Source organism: Lissotriton helveticus, chromosome 8 (genome assembly GCF_964261635.1).
Source record: "Lissotriton helveticus chromosome 8, aLisHel1.1, whole genome shotgun sequence".
NCBI classification, from domain to species: domain Eukaryota; kingdom Metazoa; phylum Chordata; class Amphibia; order Caudata; family Salamandridae; genus Lissotriton; species Lissotriton helveticus.
Genome location: NC_136069.1, coordinates 753,871,259 through 753,889,882, shown reverse-complemented (window position 1 = coordinate 753,889,882; position 18,624 = coordinate 753,871,259). Strand labels below are relative to the sequence as shown.

The window sequence follows — 18,624 nt, the reverse complement described above, 5'->3', positions numbered from 1 at the left end:
AAACTCCATCAAACATAAATGTAGGGGCAGTAACTAGCAGACTTGTACGCTTCAGGACGCTTAACGTGGAGGAGGTCCAGGACCTCTGCATGTCCACAAAATCTGGCTCGCCAAATGATCCATGCCCCCCAGCAGTTACCCATCTGGTATCTAAGACCGTGAGTACATACCTCACTCCTCTGCTGAACCAAGTACTTGAAACTGGTAAATATCACAAGGTCTGGAAAAAGGACTGCATAAGGCCAATTCTTAAAAAGCCAGCCTTGGACCCACTAGAACCAAATAATTATCGGCCTATTTTGCGACTACCTCTACCAGCTAAAATACTGGAAAGAGCCGTAAATAGGGAGTTAATACATTATCTAGAAGACAACCTGTTGTTGGATTCAACACAACATGGCTTTAGGCCCTATCACTCAACAGAAACAGCGTTAGTGTTGGCTACGGAGGGGATTCAGAGAATAGTGGATGGGGCTGGCAGAGAGATCCTGGTCCTATTAGATCTCTCAGCGGCATTTGACACCGTAAATCATAAGGTGTTGGTGCGGCTGCTGAGAGATGTGGGGATGGAGGATGTAGCGTTAACTCTCCTCGCCTCCTTTCTTGAAAATAGAGAACAAAATATACACTGGGAGAATGTACAATCTGGAACCTTTCAACTCCCCTGTGGTGTCCCGCAAGGATCTGCTCTATCACCAACCCTTTTCAATATCTATGTGTCCTCCCTAGCTAACTTAGTCAAATAACAGGGTTTCTCTCTAACAATGTATGCCGATGAGTCGCAGCTCACCATTTCAGTTTCCGAACCACCAGAGCCAGTAGCCCTCAGCATTCATGCTTGTCTGAAAGACATCATGAGTTGGATGAGCGCAAATTTTTTGAAAATAAATACAGATAAAACCGAGGTACTAGAATTTGGTAAAGGACCATCATTATGGAATACTAACTGGTGGCCTACAGAGGCGGGAGTCTGTCCTACCCCGGTTACTAAGATCAAAAACCTGGGGGTGATTCTTGATGAACAGCTCAATCTATCGGCCCATGTCAATCAATTAACTTCCTCCTGTTTTTTCCTCTTAAAAACCTTGAGGAAAATCTTTCTGTTCATTACGTATGAACTTCAAAAGACAGTTGTAGTTGCCCTCTTTTTATCTAAATTGGATTACTGCAACGCTTTTTTTTATGGGAATTGATAAGGCACAGGAGAAGAAGTTGCAATCATTACAAAATGCCGCTGCTAGACTGCTTATGAACATCCCGAAGGGTCGCCCCACCTCAGAGGCCATTAGAGTATTGCACTGGCTCCCTGTTCATCATCGAGCCAATTTTAAGTCTCTGTGTCTTGTACATAAGGCCCTCTACGGAGGAATCTCTGGGGAAGTACAGAAACTTTTTACTAGATACTCTCCAGCAAGAACTCTTAGATCCTCCACTGAGGGCTTGGTATGTGTTCCAAAAACTCGTAAGGCCAGATGGGGGGGCCGTACACTGTCTCTCTGTAACTCTGGAACTAGATGACTTCCGCTTTACGTCTCCAACCAAAACGGATGAGGTTTAGGAAAGAACTAAAAACCTGGTTGTTTGCTAAAACCTAAACACCGTTGAGTCAGTTAGTTCCAGTCATCTACGTATCACAGTTGGCGCCAAGGCGCCTCGGCATTCCCTGCGCTTTATAAATAATATTTCAAATCAAATTAAAAGTAATTCACATACCTAAAAATTTAGTTCATTCATCAAATATTATTTTATGGTCTTATCAGATAGATACAATACTGTGAGGAAATGCAAAAACTAAGCATAAGAATGGCTCACCGCTCTCACACAAAGCAACCATTAATGGCAGCATTTTCAACTTTGCACCCCCTGAAAGTGGGGAAGGCAACAAACAAAAACATCTTTCTTTTTTTTATTTTGTCACGCCATTCCTGAATGGTTAGTATGTGTTAACGCTGCTACATTTGGGTGATATGTGTGCTACATTTGTCCTCCTTTCTCTCTGGTGGCCATCTTGGGAGACATATTTGTTATGAAGCTCCGTATTCTCGTAATTTACTGAATTGTTCTCAGAGGAAAATGCTTTCAGTTTTCCACTTTGATTCCATCAAGATGGCGATCAGATGTGCCACACTTTTGGCATACATTTAGAATGTTACCATTCTAGTTGCTCATCAGAACACTGTAGTAAACTGTTGATCACCAGGAAATTAACTGGCAGTCTGCTGCTGGTGTGGAAAGTGCATGTTTCAGTCTACACATCAGAATGTTTTAATGAAATGGAAGAGGAAGATGTTTGAGAAATAACTTAAAACATGTACTAATTTTTCTTTTTATGGCACTAAACAAAATGTATGTGACAAAATGAAACCCCTCATTTTGTTCCTCTCTAAATTAAATATTTAAGTTTTACCAGTTTGATTCAATCAAGATGGCTTCCGGTGTGCCATAAGCTTGTCATAAGTAAGATTGTTTGCGCTCTAGTTCTTCTTTAGAACACTCTGGGAGGCTGAAGTAGAACACAGGGAAATCAACTGACCGGCTGCTCCTGTTGAAGTACATCAGGAAGATATTTGAGATCTCACTTAAAACGTGTTGTAATTTTTCTTTCTACAGCACTAACCATAATTTTTATGACAAAATTAACCCACCTCACTTTTGTTCTTTCTAAATCAAATGTTTTAAGTGTTACCAGTATGATTGAATCAAGATGGCTTCATATGTGCCATACATTTGTCATAAATAAGACTGCTGGTGCTCTAGTTGTTCTTTGGGACACTCTGGGAGGCTGCAGTAGAAAACCCTGGAATCAACTGACTCCTCCTGTTGGAAGTACAGGTTTTACTGAGAATGTCAGACTTCAATCGTATATGGCTGAGAAACATAGTGTGAATATACAGGACATATGCTCTCATTTTAGCTTCTGGAGCACCTTCTATTACCTCTATGGTAGAATCATGAGAAAAATGATTTCTCTCAAACATGATTGATGTAGTCCCTGCAGAAGGCTTTTTCACAGGGTGATATTTCCAACTTGGAAGGGTTTCAGTCAGTATGATAAAATTATATCCAATATTGGGAGTTCCTTAATCGCCTAAGAAGGGTGGTTTTTCAATCCCGATTCGAATATTGGATATAATTTTATCATACTGACTGAAACCCTTCCGGGTTGGAAATATCACCGGGAATAAGAAACTTCAAAAGATTACGCATAGCCCTGAGGAAGTCACAAGGTAATCCCCTCTAACCGTGACGAAACACGTGTTGGCTACGAAACTGATCAAGTAAAGCGCAGGACAAACTTCACTTTCGAAAGAAACCGATTCAATCTTTATGAAAAAGACAAGACAATCCATATTTTGACTCATACATGCAACATTATGTAGTATTGTTTTTACGTGTGCAGAGGATTTGCATTTTTTAAATCTGTTCAGTAGTTGCGGCGTCATTAAAGGAAAAACAAATTGGTATATCTAGGGACGTGGAAACTCTGCGGATCCACCACGGTGGATTGGCGAATTCACGCACCACCAACAATGCAGTGATTGACTGACAACAACTTGACCGGGAGGTTGCGGCCGCCATTTTAAATATCTGGTAACTGTCCTGGGGCTCTTAAAACTTATCTGCTAAATGATTAAAGGGGTCAAGGTAGAGGTACCCTGAACCCATGAGTGTGTTAGAGGAGTGCAAGATGGACCTATGTTGGGTATGAAATTGAGTTAAAACATGTTTTCCTCACTTCAGGAATCCGCGATCCATCTGCGAGGCTCGGTGTGCCCCCCTAAATCTGTGACCGATTTGCAAATCTTGATGTACTTTGAAAGAAAAAACACTTTTAGACCCACTCAAACACTCACTCCTGCACTCTCCCACCCACTTACAAACCCGTAGAGGCAACCACACACCCGCTCACAGACCTACTCCGGTATTAACACACCCACTTACAGAGCCATGCAGGCAGTCATATAGCCATTCACATACCCACATAGTAACTCACACACCCACTCACAGACCAATGAAGGCATTGACACACCCACTCACAGAGCCATGCAGGCTCTCCCAGAACCACTCTCATACCCATATAGTCACTCACAGACCTATGCAGGCATTGACACACCCACTCACAGGCCCATACAGGCACTTACAGACTCACTCACACAGACCCATGCAGGCACTCACAGACCCACTCACATAGCCACGCAGGCGCTCATACAGCCACTCACAAACCCTGGCAGCCACTCACACATCCACTCACAGACCCATACAGGCAGTCTTACACCCATCCACTCGCAGACCCACACTGCCACTCACACAGCCACACACACAATCACTCACACACCCACTCACGGACCCCCACAGCCACTCACACCCAATCACAGACACTCACAAACGCACTCACAGGCCCACTCACAGACCCACAGAGGCACTCACATGCCCACTCACATGCCCATGCAGGCACTGATGGACCCATTCAAAGACCTACACCGGCTGCCCTTAGTACTCCCATTTCCAGACTTCCACTTTACCAAAGCCCAGAGGATGTCTGACCTACAGTTGGAGTTATTCCAAGAACATATTCCTAAACCTAAAACTTACAAGAGGATACGACACATGGGGAGGTACACATTTTGCATGCTGCTGTGCAACATGAGACATTAGGCTCTAAACATAATTATAACATTGGAATGTTGGGACCTCCATTGAAAACAATGGAGTGCTCTGAGCTTCTAATGACCGGTAGAAGTCCAGAACTCCAACATTCCAGTGTTTGTTCACAGCTATTGCTGTGAACAAAAGGCCTCACAGAGCCTGAGAGGATTTCAACCCTCTCTGGCTCCGTGAGGCCTTTGTTTTATAAATTAGAACATTCAGCCCTCTAGGGGCAGACATTTCTAATAGCCTTAGGGTCCTCCATAGCAGGCTGTACCGGTCATTAAAGGCCAACTCCCTTGTTAAAGGCCCTCCCCTCTGGCTCGGGCCTTTAACACTGGAGAGGGCCTTTAATGGCCGGTAGAGCCTGCTATGGTGGGCTCTAAGGCTATAGTAAACGCTGTTTCATTAGGCTTTAAACATATTTAAATGTTGTTCCATTATAAGAATGAATGACCGCCAATATTGTATTGTATTGTATTGTAATTGCATTTATATAGCGCTTTCTACCCCTGACGAGGCTTCGAAGCGTTTTTTCGGCGAGTAGCACGCTACTCTGGAACCCATAAAGGATTATTGTTGAGTTAGTAGTGTGAAATATGAAAGTAATTTGAGTGATGGATAGGTTAGTCAGTTATTTGGATTCAGAAGGATAGCGGAGGGATAGAAGAGGGAAAAGGTTTACATTTTTATGGCGCTTGTTACCCCTAATGGGGTGTTGAAGCACATTCTTGGCGAGTAGCACGCTACTCCGGAACCCATAAGGATTAGTGGGGAATTAGTATAGTGAAATATGAAAGTAATTTGAGTGATGGATATTAGTCAGTTATTTGGATTGAAAAGGTTAGCGGAGGGAAAGAAGAGGGAAAAGGTTTGCATTTATATTGAACTTATTACCCCATATGGGATGTTGAAGCGCTTCTTTTTTTGGACAAGTAGCCTGCTACTCCGGAAAACATTAAAGAATTAGTGTTGAATTAGTATAGTAAAAATGTGTTTAGTTCGGGCCCTTTAGGGTGCCACAATACATGCAGCAGCCCTAAGGGACCCGCTCTGGTACAAGGCCCTTGGTACCACTGGTATCATCTTTTAGTTAACCCGTTAAACTCTCATGACGAGCTCGTCATGAGGCACGGTGCTCGTGTGCTCATGACGAGTTGAGCTCGTCATGAGCCGTGGAACACTCACACGCGGGGATAATTCCCCTGCTGTGCTGAACGTTCCACGAAAACGGGTGTGGCCGTTACGAGCTGAGCTCGTCATGAGCACACGAGCACTGTGCCTCATGTCGAGCTCGTCGTGAGCATGGGGGTGCTGTGCGCGTCCCCCCAGCACAGCGGGGGAATCATCCCCGCATGCAAGGGGTTAAAAAGAGGAACGGTTCATTCTGATCACCATTTTTTCTTTCTTTGCTTCGAGCAACCATCTTCCCCAAACATTCCATGCATATGTCATTTGAAAGTTAGTGCTCCTGATTATTCCATATTCTCCATCACAGTGAAAAGGTGCAATAAGCACATCTGTTATGCAGCGAAATGATTAAGCAAGAAGGATACACACTTCTCCTGTGTGCGCCCTTCCATGACCGAGATCATTTCCACGAATATGGAAACAATATATTATCACCTTAATTAGCCTTATCAGGAATGTGCAGCATTGCTATCAGGAATGTGCAGCATTGCTGGGTTCCCATTTCAGCAAGCATTCCCTCTCCTGTAGGCTTTTTATCATGCTAGTTTAAGACATCTTTAAACAGAGTTAGTCCACCCTTGCACATTTGTACTTAAATAGGAGTGCTGGCCCTGCCTTCAGGCCACTCAGTCACCACACCCTTCATCTTGAAGGTTGGGGATCAGAACCGACGCAGGGGACTGTAGAAAACGGACACAGGACAGAATATGCTCATTTTCACAGGACTCTGCCAGAGTTTGATGGATAGTCGAAGGATGTAGCATGCCACACCATGTGGATAAGAGCTTACGTCATTTGAGAACGCTTGCGCTGTAATAGGTAAACTCCAATGACTTTTACGATTGTTGAAAACCATATATCTGTGTGATGTTTTAAATTTGGGGAATATTTATGGTAGACGGGCCTAGATTGCATTTCCGGGCATCGGGCGTTTCCCGCGTGGGCAGGCTGGTAGGGTGGGGGCCGGTTTCACCGCTAGGGCGGGTTTACTAGCTGACAACCGGCCGCCCACGTTCTTGCCGGCAGTAAACCATTTGCTTTTGTAGTTGTGTGAAGGCGATCTGCTGGTCAACAGCAGTAAAACTGCCCCCCGCCCTGCCATCACACTTGAGAAATGCCGCGTTCGTTCACTACTACATGCTCTATGCCGCTCTGGCGAGATTTGCCATTGCTAGTTTTTTTGCCCACTCCTGCCCTGACGGTTGTCATAATTTTCCTATCTCTTCCTCTTTGTGGGTATAGCACATCTGTTATATAGCATTATTGATATTTGTATAGAGTGCATAGGTTAAATTTACTGTTAATATTATGTAGACACCAAGGCTTGTCAGTACACTTTAAAGGTTCCGCTTACTTTGTTTGAGTGTGGTTATACTTTTTGCACTTTGAGCATAAAGCTAGTTTTAATTGTTTATACTTATTTTATTTTTTGTATAGAGCCACCAATGACCACGAGCCACTTAATAGCACTAATTGTAAATAAACTGGCATTCTTTACCTATGTAAAGAAAAGTGAGGATGAGAGAAGGCACATGTTAATTTATTACTTTATGTGAATGGAGTGCTGTGTGTGCTGTAAATAAATTACCAAACGTATCATATGCCTCTTTTCTTCTTGAAATGCAGGTTGACATGGTATCTGCATTCCATTCATCACTTTTATGTTTTTCTCTGTGCAAACTCCTAAGTGGAATGGGTTTACCGATACATGGGACCCATGGTCACTGTGCTAATGGAACCAAGCTCTACCTTGACTATGAGGCGTAAACCCTGGTGATGTTGCTTGTGTTGTGGTTTAGAAGGACTCTAGCATGGTGATTTGGGCTGGACTAATCTTACTGGAACAAGACTACGACTGATCTGCACATGGGTGGTTCCCATCTGAAGTTGCATAGTGTGCAAAAAACGATGGACTAGAATGCAGACCAAGTAACTAATTACAAGTGCCAGAGATGAATTCAAGATTACACCTATCAATTTTTTATTTTCCTCCACGGGACTCACCTTACAGGACACTTGGAACAGCGCAGGTAGCTTTCAGGGCAGAGCCATCCTGAAAGTATCCGCGAGAGAGTGGGGAACAATTGCCACAAATGCTGCACAGTAGCTCCAAGAATCTGCGCTAGACCTTAAAATATTGCATTGTAGTCAATATATAATATATATGAATATGTAAAGTTAGACAGTAAAATTGAATATGGAGCCTCGTGAAAAAAATAATAATGGTAGAGTGAGGAGAATGAAGACTCTTGGACTTCTGCGCTTCAGTACAAAATGGAGCTAAAATTAAAACATTGCCCATGGTTGCTTTTAACCATACAGTCAAGCCCTAGTGATAAATTGAGGTGAGTGAGCCAGCAAATAAACAGGGAGAGTCGACCCAAGGATTTGGCTTGGCTCTACAAGCCCGAAAATGAGCCGAGTCCTGAATTTATTTAGCATGTAAATTTTACAACAAACATCTTGTAGAGTACAACTATTTTTACAAAGTGTTTATTTTAATTGCCGAAGAGTTTTACCTTAGTACGTCTGATTATATCACTGCATGAAGAAGCATTTATTCAAAATGATAGTTTTTCAACATTCCAAACTCTCTTCCCTGATGATAATGCCATTGGTGAACTAAGGGATTGTCACTTATCATGTGCACGCCATATTATGTGGCCAGCTTCTTAGATGGAGCAGCATTAAAATCTGTTAATCAAATGGGAAGTTTTTGTTCTCCAGTATTAGGGGTGTCTTTCATAGATTCACATGCCTGAATCATTCCCCGTCGTCGGAGTGGGAGTCCCACGGTACATAAAAAAAGCAATAATATGCTATAAATATATAGTAAATGACAATAAAAACAAACCAGGAAGTAAAGTAGCCAAAGCTACAATAGAAAAAACTTCCACACCTATGACTATCCTAGTCATTTTGTATAGTCCCAACTACAGCCAATCAGGCGCCAGCACCCACCATAAGGTTCTCCCCAGAGGCTCAGGCTCTCAGATTTTCTACCGCGCGTCGTGTGAAGGGAGTCTCCCTGAGCTCTGCTCAGTTTTCTTCAATTATCTTTATTTTTCTTAAGCTTTACTTTATATCTCACCTGCGTCGCTTGTGGAAAGCTGACACCTTATCCTGTGAACCCTCATGAAGAGTGTATGGACCAGCACTCTGCCTGTCTCTGACATGGTAGGAGACGAAGGGGATGTCTTGTGCTTAGGCTTTACCCCCCTTCTCATGTGGGAGGATTTTTTTATTTGTGCTGCACCTTGATGGTTTGAAATGATGTTTTTCTCCTCTACTTCACCAGTTGAAGTACAATCGAGATTAAAGGGTCTCTGGCCTTCTTTGAGTCTGCCTCCCACATTTACGCCCACGAGATTTCCTCTCAGGCGTCTAGACTCACTCTGCGCACTTTTCTGATTGAAAATGTGCCAGCTTGTCGACGATACGGTCGAAGTATTCTTGTCGACAATCTCTGCCGTCACTGGTGCTCTGCATCAACAATGACTCCTGGATTCCGTTGATGACAATGGGGACAGTGCCCTCTTGTGGACTGTTTGTAATTCGCACGGAATTGCGAAATTGACAAAGAGCCTCGTCGACGGGGTGATGCCTCGTCGACGGAGAGCGTCGGCAGTGAGGTAAGCCTCGCCGTCGAGAAGCCTCGTCGACGGTGAGATGAGCCACGTCGACGGTGAGCCACGTCGACGGTGAGCCATGTCGACGGTGAGCCTCGTCGACGGAGAGCCTCGTCGACGGTGAGCCACGTCGACAGAGAGCCTCATCGACAGTGAGCCTCGTCGACGGTGAGCCTCGTCGACGGTTAGCCCCGTCGACGGAGAGCCTCGTCGACGGTGAGCCTCGTCGACGGTTGGCCCATCAACAGGTGGCCCGTCAACAGTATGGCCCATTGGCAGGTGGCCCATTGGCAGGTGGCCCATTGGCAGGTGGCCCATTGGCAGGTGGCCCATTGGCAGGTGGCCCATTGACAGTTGGCCCATTAACAGTTGGCCCATTAACAGTTGGCCCATTCACAGTTGGCCCATTCACAGTTGGCCCATTCACAGTTGGCCCATTCACAGTTGGCCCATTAACAGTTGGCCCATTAACAGTTGGCCCATTCACAGTTGGCCCATTCACAGTTGGCCCATTCACAGTTGGCCCATTCACAGTTGGCCCATTCACAGTTGGCCCATTAACAGTTGGCCCATTAACAGTTGGCCCATTAACAGTTGGCCCATCGACAGGTGGCCCATTTCCAGATGGCCCATTGGGGCTCGTCGACAGTATCCTTTGTCAACAATATACTCCGTTGACAATCATCCTCGTGGAGTGTGAGCTTTGTCGAGCATTGGCATAGTCAAGGACTAGTTTCGTTGACGACAACACTGTGTAGATGGAGCGCTCGTCGACTGTGGCCACGTCGAGGGTCGGCTCCATAGACGTTAGGCTTCAGCAGTTTTAGGTTGACACAAATGGCCTCGTTTTTTCGTGTTGGCCTCTTGGATGCTTACACCCAGTGAATGGTTAGATTCGTCAATGGTTAATCTAGTGGAATTGATGCACAGTGCTCTTTTAGCCTAATAATGAGCCGTAAACTGTTTTCTGCTGCATCCACGTAATGGCGTGATGGCTCTTTACTCAACGCCATATTTCTTGGACTGGGTAAGAACTTAGCCAGACTCTCAGGTTTCCTTAGAACCAGCTAGGCTGCCAGGTCCTATTTCCTTGGCAAAAAATTACACCTGAACTCCTATTACTTTACCCTCCGGCGGATGTTGGAGGATTAAACCTTCTCATGAAGGGAACGGTGGATCGTTTTCATCAAACCCTTGTCACAAGGTCAGATTCAGACCGTTTTCTCCCTTTCATTTTATGATTTGGCAGAGGTCTTTACCTCTTCTTGAGCACAAGAGCTGCGCTAGTGTTTTCAGTCACGCCTCGAGCACAAATTTAAGACGCTAGACAATTCAACCCGTTTGTCTTGTCTCTCGACTTCAACCTGACCCATCTTTAGCTCGGGCGGCCCAGACACGTCCTCACAACTCCGCTTCTCCTTTGACCTTCTTTTATCACGACCGGGAAGGTCGATACTTCATATTATAAGGTAGAAAAATTTTTCCACAATGGCTGCAACCACAGTTCAGCGGGCAACCCTTTAGCTATTTTTAGCAGGTTCCACTACCAAAGATAGTCTAATATATTGGCACAGGTAGCCCGTATTTCCGAATACTCCTCAGCTGACGTTTCAAGGATTTTACAGAAAAATAGGAGTGCATCATCAACAATAGACCGTGCAGTGCACATTGCATCTCCAAGTTTTAGACAGCCCCTAGAGGCGGCAGTATTGCAGAGATAGGGTTGACAGAACTTTCGGTTCTTCGCTCTGAGGTTCACTCTAAGATAATGGTCGAACCGTTATAGAGATTCTTTCTTGGCCAACAGGTTGAGCACTCACTACCTGCGCCTTCGTGTTTTTTCTCCAGTACAGAGAGCAACCCTTTCGTGGTGCCCGAGGGCAGTTCCACATCCTTTTTTCCAAGGAGTTCCACCCCGTATCATTTTTTTTTTTCAACTGTATTATTCGACTCTAAATCATATGCAGGAGGTACTTCTTCAAGATAACGACTTACCTTAGAACCCACCCATAGTCCATCCCAAGAGGGATGATGGTGGAATATCTCTTTTATTTCATACTGTCAACGATCCAGTTGTTTGCTGGGGGTTCTTATAGTTATGTCAAAAGGACACGCTCTAGAATTTGGAAAATTCCCTTTTGCTACACCTTCAAAGAGACCGCTTCCTCCTCATCTGCGCGAGTCGTTTGCACATATGTCTATATTGATACACACAGGGACCGTCGGAGTGGTTCTGAATCTACAACAGAGTTAGAGTTTACTCTCAGTTCCTCATCGCCAAGCAAGTCAAGAAGTAGCGCCAGGTATTAGATCTTTGCACAAACTATTCAAAAGGTTGTACCTCAAGGAGGTCTAGAAGTACTACTGCCAAACGACTTGATAATTGCACTCGACCTTCAGGGTGTCGATGCTCATGTGCCAATTTTTTCAAAAGCACAGGAGGTAGCTATGTTTTTCAATAGCTTTAAAGCATTTTCAATTAAGGGCCTACCTTTGGACCTTGGTCCGCTCCACGTGTTTTTATCTAGATCCTGGCACCAGTGGCAGCCTATCTACGTTCTGCAAAGCATACAGATTCATCTTTACTTAGACAAATATATAATCAGGGCTCAATCTTCTTAACAAGCAATCCAGCACACCCAGACTTGGCAGTCACGGTTTTAAAGCTTGGTTTTTATTTCAACACATCATGATCAGTCCTAGCTCTGATATGAACATTTCTCGGAGCAGCAATCAATACAAACCCAGCAAGGGTGTTTGTCTCACATGAACGACGGGCCTGCAGCTACCACTTGGTGTTTTCTTCTACGTACATTACGGTCCGTTTTCAGTAGATCCTCAAGGTCATTCCTGACCACGGCCTCCACCTGCATCCTGGTGGTTTTTCTTACTACAGATAGCACATGAGAAAGATGCTAGAGGAATTAGACAAGCAATGATTGCAAGTCTCCGGTTCATTTGAAAATCTCATTACTAATCACTCCTCGGATGCAAGAGGTTTTCGTAGTTGGTGAATCCAAGACAGAAAGAAAGGGCCTGGCACATCAATCTGTGAGCGAAGTGCCATTTTCCTTGCCCTCAAATCTTTTCACGCAGTACTTAAAGAAGCCACTGTATGGGTGCGCACAGACAATCAAATGCACTATGTCAACAAACAGAGAGGGACAAGATCAATTCTGTTGCCTCAGGAACCCCTGGATTTTGGGGCAGGAGGCAATACGACACATACTCGGTCTTCAGACGGTTCATGTCCCGGGTACAGGTACATTCTGACAGACACTCTCAGCAGGACGACAATTTCCACTCTCGAGTGGAAGCTTATTCAACGGACGGTGGTTTCAATCTTTGGGCAGTGGGATCATCCAGATTTGGACCTCTTTTTTGCGACCAAGAAGAACAGCAAATGCCGGTTCTTTGCAAGTTGGCATCCCCACAATGACATTCAGGGGAATGCGTTTCCGATCAAATGGTCTCAATTATCTGCTTGCGTTTTTTTACCGATACCGTTGGTTCCCAAGGTCCTGCAGAAGATGAGGAAGTAGCAGTGTCAGCTGATTCTCATGACCTTCAGATGATTTTGCCACTACTAGCTCACCAAGCTTCTTTTTTCCTGTCGGAGTGCGAACAAATTCTGTTGCGTCCAATTCCTGACCTACTCTTCATCCAGGGCGGTCAGGTTTACCACCCAGATCCGACTTCTGAGGTTAGCGGCCTGGCGCCTGAGTACCTTGAGTTCGCCCATTTAGACATTCCTGCGGATTGCAAAGAAGTATTAACCAAGGCAAGAGCACAGTCTCACATGGGAATGTTTTTTATATCTGGAGTCGTTCGGCTGAACTTCATCCTTTTTTCTGTTAAAACAGAGCAAATCTTTCCAGTTTTTTCGTACAGCTGGCATGTTAGAAATTGTCTCATGCAATCCTAAGGGTTTTTCTGGCAGCAGTTTCCAGATACCGACAAAATGGGACCACTTCTCTTTACTCTTCAAGAACTATACAACAATTCTTCAAAGAATTTTCAGAATGTTTCCCTCTGGTAGGTCGTCCGCCACCATCGTGGCATCTCAATGTGGTATTAGCACAACTCATGTGCCCTCCTTTGGACCTTCCACAGAACTGATCTGTAATTCCTTATGTGGAAGGGGTCAATTTTATGGGCTTTGACTTCCTCTAGAAGAGTCAGCTACATCCAGGTTCGCAGGGGTCATCAGCCTTTTTTCTTAAAGTTTCACAAATGACTCAGTGGTACTTGGCACTAATCCAAGATTCATACCTTTAAGTGCCTCCGAATTTCCACCAGTACGAGCCTGTCAATTTAAAGACATTCTTTCCTCCACCACTATCCAAAGAGGACATTGCTTACATTAGATGTTAGGAGATGTTTATAGTTCTTTTTGCAGAGGACAGTTCCGTTACACAGACCCGTTCGACTGTTTCTCACCTATGGTGCAATTCGTAAGGTCAAGCAGTATCTAAGCAAACAATTGCAATATGGATCTCTGCTGTGATCATTTTTTGCCATGCACAAGCAGAAGGACCTTTGCAAGCAGCCCCTAGAGTGCACTCTACGAGGGCAGGGTCTTTCTCAACTGCTTTGTTCGCTGGAGTCCCTCTCCAGCACATCGGCAGTGCGGCAACCTGAGCTAGCAGGCATACTTTCACCAAACACTACTGTTTGGATGCAGCCAGCGAGACCGATGCTTCAGTGGGTCAAGCAGTTCTTCGTAGCCTTTTCGACTAAGGTGAGCCTCTGTTTCCCACCTCCTTTTGCTGCTGTCAGACGCTTTTTATGCTGTTTCATTGTGCACATGCTTCATAATTGCATTTTATCATGCTTTGGGCTATGTTACTATATATATATATCTATATATTTCGTGATTATGTGCATCACAGGTTTGCAAGCTTGGCTACTAATAGCGTCTGACTAGCAAGGATATGTACTGCTATCTACTCTGATTCAGGCATGTGAATCTATGAAAGACACCCCTAATACTGGAGAAGAACAATAGTTACTTACCTGTAATCTGTGGTTCTCCAGTATTGGTGTCTTTCATAGATTCACATGCAACCCGCCCACCTCCCCTCAGAGGCTTTTAGGCTATATTGGTTTACCTTTACTCCTTGCGAGAAAATCTGAGAGCCTGAGCCTCTGGGGAGAACCTTATGGTGGGTGCTGGCGCCTGATTGGCTGTAGTTGGGACTATACAAAATGACTAGGATAGTCATAGGTGTGGAAGTTTTTTCTATTGTAGCTTTGGCTACTTTACTTCCTGGTTTGTTTTTATTGTCATTTACTATATATTTATAGCATATTATTGCTTTTTTTATGTACCGTGGGACTCCCACTCCGACGACGGGGAATGATTCAGGCATGTGAATCTATGAAAGACACCAATACTGGAGAACCACAGATTACAGGTAAGTAACTATTGTTCTGCAGCGCGAATCCCGAACGTGAATATTTAAAAGTGTCCTCATATGTGATAATTAAAAAAGGATGCTCGGTAAAATAAAATATTTACCAAGGATCACACAATTTTATGAAGCAGGGCAGCTGGGATTGAACCCCGGTTTTCTAGTTCGACATTGTACAGTTCAGCCACTAAAAGAGGATCTTTTTTTTGCCGGTTTCATATCAAAGGATACTGCGTTGCCTATAATACTTGCCGCATGAGAGTAGAGCATAAGTGGCAGACAGAAATCCACTTGAAAGCTCGGCTTGCTTTGGGCTCGAGGGTCCAGGACGAGCTCGAGCTGAGCCAGATCTTGCCGTCGAGCCTCGCCCGTGCTTTCAGTGGCTCGCCCATCCTTAGTGATCAAAATGTTTTTAATAATGTACTCTTGTTTAGCAAATAGAAAATACAAGTATGCTCTTTGTATGCCAGTAAATTAAGAATAGCAATTTCAAACTTGACGGCCATTTTTAGAGATATTTGATATTGAGGGTTATCTATAGTGCCGCTTTTTAAAATGACAGTGAGCTGTAAGGGATAAGAAGCAACATAATTAAAGTCAGAGCGGCCCTAATTGCAACATTTAACAAAAATGCAGACACTTATTTATTTATTTAGTTATTATTTGACTCGAGAAACCAGGTCAAGTGGCAACAAAGTTCAAATACATTCTGCATTTTTTTGCAGCGTCACCTGCTCCCTTCACGCATTCCATTCTGCTGGCACTAAGTTCCTCCCGGTACTGCTTAAAGGATTTACTTGTCTTGCCGAGCAAGGCATCCATCCCTTTTTGCAGCCTTGTTGCAGCTGGGTATATAATACTAAACTGAAAATAAATGTTTGTAAAGGTATTGATTTGCATAGATATATAGACGCGCTGAACATTGCTGAGAGTAATAAATGTTACTAAATGTGACAAGAAAATGTGTTGTCTACTGATGAACAACTCTTACTACTGCACCGCTAAATCTAATTATATCCACTAAGCTCTCACAAAGGCAGAGATTAGCGCCGCGAGGGGGGGGTTCTGTGTTCCAAAGCCAGCTGGGGCCGGGCTCCATCATGCCCGGCATCGCTGCGTCTTTATTAGAGCACGCAGCCGTTTGTTCCATATCCTTGTGTGTTTCTGTCTCGTCGTGATCCGAAGAGTTCAACTCGAGGCTTGGAGTTGTTGCCCGGGCTCTGGAACAGGCCAATATTAAACCATTGAGACAAGGCGGCTTCTTCCCCCTCAGAACGAGGGATTTTGGACTCGTCCAGTGCAAGAGGTTGCACTCGGGGACCATTAATTGGCACAGATGTTACAGGAAGCCATGTTGGACGCCTCTTGGACGGCAAAGGTGAATGGAAGAGAGTGAGGAGGTGACTTAGCCTGGCTATCCTTCAGGTACTTTTTTCAAAGTTGGAAGGGGGCGCGTGGTATGAACTGGGGCACCCACCTTCCACATTTCCAAGCTGGGTGAATAACTTTTCTTCCAAGGCGAGCTTGTTAGTAAAATGAAATGTTGTGTAGTGTTTATCTGGCTTTCCTTGTACGTGAGAATGTGACTTGTGGAGACCGCGCCGTTCACTCATTTTTACAACACATCGGTGCAGTAGCCGTGCTTTTAATTAAAAATAATTGTACTATTTTAAAGGACAGTGCCCGCTGCTTCCAGGCACTGCAACTCTAAAAGTACATTTAGTTCTAGCACCTTGTTCGGAGGAAAGTCAGTCTTCCCAATGCATGCTGTTGAGGCACAGAGTGCTGAATTGGCGGTTATTTTTTTCTCATTCTCAAATGTCATTGCTACTGCTTGTGTACGATGTTGCTTGTCTGTTACCATGACGCAGCGGCAAGAGCTACTCTGGTAGTTATGGAGATGCAGCTTGCTTTTTTTCTATAGGAAAAACATAAAAACATTTTGCAGTGTTACGCTGTTGATGCTATATTCACAAAAAGCCACTTTATTGAAAGAAACCGGCACCCATTCTGTTGAACATTTCACCCAAGGCTATTTAAACACCTTGAAAGTTTTTTTGTGGTTTTGCAAAATGTAAACAATGGAGAGAGCTCAGTTCTAGTCTCAAGTTGTAGTTTAGCGACATTTTCTCTAGGTGCTGAACATTTTCAAAAATATATTTAAATGTTGTATACAGTAACTGATTCTCGTCTTTCCTTGTTCCCTGTCTTTCCCTGTTCCAAATTTATATTTTTTCCCCAAATGACGGTGCTGTAAAGCCTGGCTATTCTTGCTGACAATGCAACTATTAAAAATAGTAGGTTCTTTTCTTTCCATGCTTTAGGAAGTTATGCTTGCCGTTAAAGATGTTCATTTCAATTTGTTTCGTAGTGATAATACTCGGGGAAAAAAAAGAACCACTAGCCACCTGCCTCCCCTCTGGTTAGAACAGAATGACGTAATTGAGGAAACCAGGAAAACGAAACAACTGTACCCCCCTGCCCACTACCCTTCCCCCCCTCCCCATCCCCCTCCCACATAAGCACACCTTTCCTTGGGTATATGGGATGGTGCTGTGTGCAACTCAATGCATATTAGAGGTTTCCCTCTGATTTATGGGCAATTTTTTGTGTGGTCATTTTTTATAGACTCTCTCTTTCATTTTTTCATGCATGTCCAGGATGGGTGCAGCACATTTAGTGCAGATGCAGACCCGAGCTAAAGGATAATGTGATGTCATTTTTCTGGCATAGGGTTTGGAAGCCAGCATTAAAAATAATGCGAGTGTGATGTTGAGATTCCTCCGGCTTCTGGCAGGGCTTACCTCCTGGCACTTGAGGTGTACAGAAGCCAGTATTTGCAATCAATCAATCAATCAATCATAACACTTGTATAGCGCACTACTCACCCGGAAGGGTTTCAAGGCGCTTGGGGGAAAGGGTCCGCTACTGCTCAAACAGCCAGGTCTTGAGTTGGCTCCTGAAGGCGAGATGGTCCTGGGTCAGCCGAAGGTGGATAGGGAGGGAGTTCCATGTCTTGGACGCCAGGTAGGAGAAGGATCTTCCTCCGGCGGTGGCTCATCGGATGCGTGGTACGGCGGCGAGGGCGAGGCTGGTAGAACGTAGCTGGCGGGTGGGCGTGTAGAAGGTCAGGCGGTCGTTGAGGTACTTGGGGCCCAGGTCGTGGAGAGACTTGTGTGCGTGGGTGAGGAGCCGGAACGTGATCCTCTTGTTGACGGGGAGCCAGTGCAGGTCTCTCAGGTGGCCGGAGATGTGGCTGCGTCGGGGGATGTCCAGGATGACTCGGGCGGAGGCGTTCTGGATGCGTTGGAGTCTTTTCTGTAGCTTGGCCTTGGTTCCGGCATAGAGGGTGTTTCCGTAGTCCAGTGGGCTGGTGACGAGTGCGTGGGTGACCGTCTTCCTGGTTTCGGTCGGGATCCATCGGAAGATCTTGCGAAGCATGCGCAGGGTGTGAAAGCATGATGAGGAGACGGCATTGACTTGTCTGGTCATCGAGAGTGAGGAGTCCAGGATGAAGCCCATGTTGCGTGCGTGGTCTGTTGGCTTGGGTGCGGTGCCTAGGGCGGGGGGCCACCAGGAGTCGTCCCAGGCGGAGGGCGATGGTCCCAGGATGAGGACTTCCGTCTTGTCCGAGTTCAGTTTCAGGCGGCTGTTCTTCATCCACTCGGCGACGTCTTTCATCCCTTCGTGTAAGCTGGTTCTGGCGGTGTCGGGGTCTCTGGTGAGGGAGAGGATCAGCTGGG

General features: G+C 44.9%; 1 protein-coding gene across 4 annotated transcripts in view; it reads left to right on the top strand.

The window, feature by feature from the left end:
- Positions 1-18,624, top strand: part of SHROOM2 (shroom family member 2) — a 904,672-nt gene that overhangs the window by 437,400 nt on the left and 448,648 nt on the right. The window contains exon 1 of one of the 4 annotated variants that reach the window (XM_078657591.1): positions 16,080-16,306. The exons of the other annotated variants lie outside the window; for them this stretch is intronic. The gene's annotated coding sequence lies outside the window, so the exon portion shown is untranslated. Of the gene's footprint in view, positions 1-16,079; positions 16,307-18,624 lie in introns of those variants that run through there. 4 annotated transcript variants of the gene reach the window in all.